General features: G+C 52.5%; 5 non-coding genes across 5 annotated transcripts; 3 read left to right on the top strand and 2 right to left on the bottom strand.

Moving 5' to 3' along the window:
• Positions 1-107: 107 nt before the first annotated feature.
• On the bottom strand, positions 108-189 carry trnal-aag (transfer RNA leucine (anticodon AAG)). Its single transcript has one exon. It is a non-coding gene; the product is annotated as a tRNA-Leu (tRNA).
• Positions 190-4232: 4043 nt separating this feature from the next.
• trnaw-cca (transfer RNA tryptophan (anticodon CCA)) lies at positions 4233-4304 on the top strand. Its single transcript has one exon. It is a non-coding gene; the product is annotated as a tRNA-Trp (tRNA).
• A 339-nt stretch (positions 4305-4643) lies between these two features.
• trnan-guu (transfer RNA asparagine (anticodon GUU)) lies at positions 4644-4717 on the top strand. The gene has a single exon. It is a non-coding gene; the product is annotated as a tRNA-Asn (tRNA).
• Positions 4718-4798: 81 nt separating this feature from the next.
• On the top strand, positions 4799-4872 carry trnai-aau (transfer RNA isoleucine (anticodon AAU)). The gene has a single exon. It is a non-coding gene; the product is annotated as a tRNA-Ile (tRNA).
• A 767-nt stretch (positions 4873-5639) lies between these two features.
• Positions 5640-5712, bottom strand: trnak-uuu (transfer RNA lysine (anticodon UUU)). The gene has a single exon. It is a non-coding gene; the product is annotated as a tRNA-Lys (tRNA).
• Positions 5713-6127: the final 415 nt, after the last annotated feature.

A 6127-nucleotide genomic window follows, 5' to 3' on the forward strand; every position in this document is an offset into this window, starting at 1 on the left:
ATGTCCCAAAAAATCATATACAATCGCACATGTCGAGCCACAGTTCACTTTTTCAAACCCACTTACTGACTTCAAAGCAATGGGACGGCGTTAGCACCCTACAAAAGTGGCAGCAGTGGGATTTGAACCCACGCCTCCGGAGAGACTGGAGCCTTAATCCAGCGCCTTGGACCGCTCGGCTACGCTACCCAGTTGTCAAGTCTTTGCCCCCCGATCTCTTCTCGAAGCTGATCGAACATCCGGGAGCTCACGTAACGTTCTTAACCCTCACGCTCTCCTCATTGTCTATGCAGCCTGAACTTATTCTTCGCGCTGTCTCCGGGTCATTGTGACCCACAACGTTGTATATTACGCCACCTTCGCGCTGTCTCTGGGGTCGTTGTGACCCACAGCCTGGGAATGAAAGGCAATACTCAAGTATCTCCCTGGTGGTCTAGTGGCAAGACTGTGGGGCTTTCAGCTCCGTGGCCGGGGTTCGCTTCACGGTCAGGGCAAATACGATTTCATTTTTATTTCGACGGAGAATGTTTCACTTGACTATTTTTGTATTACGAAAGGTTGTCAGCACGAGGGTGGCGTAACTGACTAGGTATGGTGAGTCACAGCGCAGACTAGGATACAGCACGAGAGTGTACTAATAGGCTAGGCAGACAAGGCTAGAAATAAAAGGTTTGACTTTATTTATTTTTTATTATGAAAAAGTTGTCACAACGTCAGTTTGCTTCACCACGACTTATACATCGTGGTGCATGTGTTGGTAGTAGCGTTAGCAGCGCTGTGGCTTGAGCAAAGCCCTCTTCTGCACTCGACTGAGTTGTTCAGTCTTCTGCACACCCGCAGGTCGGGTCCGATTAATCTAGGTCAATGTGGCCAATCTGATTCCGAGGGCCGCAGCCGCACGGCCGCTTGGCAGACGGGTCCGACCACGGTTACCATTTGTCTCCCGCCGTTCCGACCTTATCAAATAAATCTAGGTCAATGTGGCCAATCTGATTCCGAGGGCCGCAGCCGCACGGCAGCTTGGCACACGGGTCCGACCGCGGTTACCATTTGTCTCCCACCGTTCCGACCTTATCAATTTAATGTAGGTCAATGTGGCCAATCTGATTCCGAGGACCGCAGCCGCACGGCCGCTTGGCAGAAGGGTCCGACCGCGGTGTTCTCTGACGCAAGGACAATTCTCCCGCCGAGAGGGATCGCCAATCGTCGAATCGTAAAAGGCGGCGCGCGCGCGGTTGGACAAAAAAAGAAATATTAATAAAAAAATAAAAAATAAAAAAATAAAAAAATAAAGTGGACGAGACGAGGTCTGAGAGAGGCGTCGATTTCATCTGTCTCCCTTCGTTCCTACCTTATCAATTTAATGTAGGTCAATGTGGCCAATCTGATTCCGAGGGCCGCGGCCGCACGGCCGCTTGGCAGACGGGTCCGACCACGGTTACCATTTGTCTCCCGCCGTTCCGACCTTATCAAATTAATCTAGGTCAATGTGGCCAATCTGATTCCGAGGGCCGGATCCGCACGGCCGCTTGGCAGACGGGTCCGACCACGGTGTTCTCTGAAGCCAGACGTCACGTGGCCCGTCTGCTTGCCGAGGCCGTCCAACCTGCAATCTGGCATAAGGGTCCGACGGCGGTTTTGTCTGGTTCTCTGGTTGGACAAAAAAGAAAGAAATAAATAAAGTGGTGAGAGAGGTCCGGCCGCGGTTTTCTCTGTTTCTCTGGTTGGACCCAAAAATAAAATAAAAACAAAGTGGTGAGAGAGGTCCGGCCGCGGTTTCTCTGACGCCAGACATCACGTGGCCCGTCTGCTTGCCGAGGCCGTCCGACCTGCACGGCAACTTGGCAGAAGGGTCCGACCGCGGTGTTGTCTGACGCAAGGACAATTCTCCCGCCGAGAGGGATCGCCAATCGTCGAATCGTAAAAGGCGGCGCGCGCGCGCGTGGTTGGACAAAAAAAATACATATAAATAAATTAATAAAAAATAATATAAAATAAATAAAGTGGACGAGACGAGGTCGGAGAGAGGCGTCGATTTCATCTGTCTCCCTTCGTTCCGACCTTATCAATTTTATCTAGGTCAATGTGGCCAATCTGATTCCGAGGGGCCGCAGCCGCACGGCCGCTCGGCAGACGGGTCCGACCACGGTTACCATTTGTCTCCCGCCGTTCCGACCTTATCAATATAATGTAGGTCAATGTGGCCAATCTGATTCCGAGGGGCCGCAGCCGCACGGCCGCTTGGCAGACGGGTCCGACCACGGTGTTCTCTGAAGCCAGACGTCACGTGGCCCGTCTGCTTGCCGAGGCCGTCCAACCTGCAATCTGGCATAAGGGTCCGACGGCGGTTTTGTCTGGTTCTCTGGTTGGACAAAAAAGAAAGAAATAAATAAAGTGGTGAGAGAGGTCCGGCCGCGGTTTTCTCTGTTTCTCTGGTTGGACCCAAAAAAACCAAAAAAACAAAGTGGTGAGAGAGGTCTGGCCGCGGTTTTCTCAGTTTCTCTGGTTGGACCCAAAAAAATAAAATAAAAACAAAGTGGTGAGAGAGGTCCGGCCGCGGTTTCTCTGACGCCAGACGTCACGTGGCCCGTCTGCTTGCCGAGGCCGTCCGACCTGCACGGCAATTTGGCAGAAGGGTCCGACCGCGGTGTTCTCTGACGCAAGGACAATTCTCCCGCCGAGAGGGATCGCCAATCGTCGAATCGTAAAAGGCGGCGCGCGCGCGGTTGGACAAAAAAATAAATATAAATAAATAAAAAATAAAATAAATAAATAAAGTGGACGAGACGAGGTCGGAGAGAGGCGTCGATTTCATCTGTCTCCCTTCGTTCCTACCTTATCAATTTAATGTAGGTCAATGTGGCCAATCTGATTCCAAGGGCCGCAGCCGCACGGCCGCTTGGCAGACGGGTCCGATAGCGGTTTCTCTGACGCCAGACGTCACACTCATTCTACCGCCGAGAGGGGTCGCTGATTGTCGAATCGTAAAGGCGTCATTAGACTCAGGGGAGAGGTTGGAGGCGTGGATCAAACATTGTCAAGTTGAGAGAGCACAATGACACCTACCTAATTCGACCGCCGTAATTGACAACGCAGACACTGCGGTGGGTCACAACGACCCGCGGACAGCTCCACCTAGTGTTAACTAGTGATATAAGGGAGTCAGGTGGCTGAGCGGTGAGGGAATCGGGCTAGTAATCCGAAGGTTGCCAGTTCGATTCCCGGTCATGCAAACTGATGTTGTGTCCTTGGGCAAGGCACTTCACCCTACTTGCCTCGGGGGAATGTCCCTGTACTTACTGTAAGTCGCTCTGGATAAGAGCGTCTGCTAAATGACTAAATGTAAATGTAACCTGATATATAAACTTCTGGGGCAGGCGGCGGGTTCACAATTGACAACGCAGACACTGCGCTGGGTCACAATGACCCGGAGACAGCTCCACCTAGTGTTAACTAGTGATATAACGTGATATACACACTTTGACAACGCAGACACTGCAGTGGGTCACAATGACCTGAGGGCAGCGCGAGTGTTCGTCCTAGTTTTAACTGTTGATATTATGTGATATACTCCTCCCCTACGTATCTACGTTTTTGTATTAGGAAGAGTCGCACCGACACGGCGTGGCAGGGTTAATGCAAAAATAATATTTATTTTTATTGTTATTAGGTAAAGGCATTGTGACCCACCCGAAGGTAGCACAAGGGGTATGTATAGGTATCGCAACACAACGGTGGGTCACAATGACCCGAAGGTAGCACAAGGGTTAAGGATCGTATGGCGAATCCCTGGCAAGTGTAGCGGGGTTTGCTCGTTGAAGAATGGAAATACTTCGCCAATCGTCAGCATTAGTGAACACGCACCCGTCCAAATACCTTTGACAATGGATTTGTTCAAGTAAGGACAATATGGATCGTATGAAGGAGTTAGATTTTGAACTTGTTATGAGATTGGTTTCAATGAACAGCTGCAGGGGTCACGAGACTGAGTCTGCGTGATCTCAGTCAGGTTGCAATTAGAATTGCGTTTTTGGGGACTTGTTCTGTGGAATCGTTCAGGTAGTGTTGCACAGGCACTAATCTCGTTGAATCCCAGGAGAAGCTTGGCGACGTCCTTTGGAACATCAATCCTGATGGCGTTCACGCCATAGTTGGTACTCTGAGCGCACTTTGCGGCACAGCGTTTGCACATCAGAGTCCACGTCAGAATGTTGCCTCCTTGCATGCACGTGGGCCTCGTGGCGCAACGGTAGCGCGTCTGACTCCAGATCAGAAGGTTGCGTGTTCAAATCACGTCGGGGTCAGCGGAGATTATGTGTGGCCCTCCATCGGGAAAAGGACGTCTTTCTTGCGGACGCAGTGAGAGCTCACTCTTTTACAGAACTGGCAAAATCAAGCTCTGATTGCTTTCCCTCAAAGTGAGTCATGCCACCACTTCTAGGCAGGGCAAAGAAAAGCCATTCAAAGGTTGTGGGTTGGAGTCCCACCAGAGTCGTTGTCTTTGCTTCCCAAACTCCCGTTGACAGATCACAGGAAGAGTTATTAGTATGGCCGCTCCTCCTCCTCTTCATCATGGGGAGTTTTGTCCCACGTCTCCCAGCGTTTCCTTCCATTTTTTCGAGTCCTGGTCCTGTGGAGACAGGGTCTCTGTGGCGCAATTGGTTAGCGCGTTCGGCTGTTAACCGAAAGGATGGTGGTTCGAGCCCACCCAGGGACGAGTGTTTTCTTGTTTGAAAACCTTAAAGCACCTAACCGAAGAGAAAACAGCAGCCTGAGCCCGTCGTGGAGCGCCAAGCAAGGCGCCGTGGCTTAGTTGGTCAAAGCGCCTGTCTAATAAACAGGAGATCCTGAGTTCAAATCTCAGCGGTGCCTTTTCTGGCGCAAGAGGAAGCCAAGCGCTCCCTGGTGGTAGGTTCATTTGAAAGCTTAGCCTTGCAACTTGGCCCTCATCTTTGACAGTGAGCGAGCAGAGTGAGCCCGAGGAAGCAGAGCTCTCCCTGGTGGTCTAGTGGCTAGGATTCGGCGCTCTCACCGCCGCGGCCCGGGTTCGATTCCCGGTCAGGGAAACCTTTTTTGAGACCTCTTTTAAAATGGGGGCGGGTTTCCCTGCCGGTAGAGTAGCCTTGCTGTCGGATAGGCAATATTTGACCCCAAAACATGCCTCCTTCGAGCCGGATTTGAACCAGCGACCTAAGGATTTCTAACCGCGTTTGACCTACAGTCCTCCGCTCTACCAACTGAGCTATCGAAGGGTGAACGAGAGAGGAAGGCATGCGATCCCCCATTCTCTCTCCAGTTGAGATACGAAAGAAGAAAGCCTTTGCTGACGCAACGGTCTTTCAAGCCTCTCCCTGGTGGTCTAGTGGCTAGGATTCGGCGCTTTCACCGCTGCGGCCCGGGTTCGATTCCCGGTCAGGGAACTTTAGGTTCAGCCGAAAGCTTGGTGACAGCTGGCTTTTTGCGTCCTTTGTCTCAAAGTAAGGCGTGCCACCAAGTCACGCTGTGTAGTTTGAACACACAGCTCACGCAGGGACTCGAAAGCTGGACCCTCAAGATTAAAAGCTTCCATTGCTTCCTCAAAGTGAGGTATATGAGAGAGAGTCAAAGGTGGACCGCTCCGACAGGGTTTGAACGCACGCCGCCCGAACAGGGACTTGAACCCTGGACCCTCAGATTAAAAGTCTGATGCTCTGCCGACTGAGCTATCCGGGCTCTGGAAGGACGGAAAACACAGGGTGTTTCGTGGAACTTGCGCATGTAAATCTCCTCGCCCACACGAACCCTTAACCCTCACGCTCTCCTCATCGCTTCTCGGCCTTTTGGCTCAGATCAAAAGCTGCATCGCGGCCTTATCGAGACATCGAGCGCCATTGAGGCGACAGTGGCGGCTGGCGGTATTACGGGAGGCGGTGGACCTGGCATCGGCATCGTGGAGGCGGACGGGAACTGCGGCGGTGAGTCTGGGGCGGGGAGGGATGGCGGTACCGGGAGTCGAGCGATGTATGGGGCACCGGTACCGTGCTTAGGGGGGATGGCCGCTGGGCCGAGTGCCGTGGGAGGGTTTGCCCCGACCACGGAGGGAGCGGCTGGGGTCGCGGCGGGGATCCTGCGGAGGACCCTGACCGGC

This window comes from Osmerus mordax, chromosome 11, assembly GCF_038355195.1.
Source record: "Osmerus mordax isolate fOsmMor3 chromosome 11, fOsmMor3.pri, whole genome shotgun sequence".
Taxonomy (NCBI): Eukaryota; Metazoa; Chordata; class Actinopteri; order Osmeriformes; family Osmeridae; genus Osmerus; species Osmerus mordax.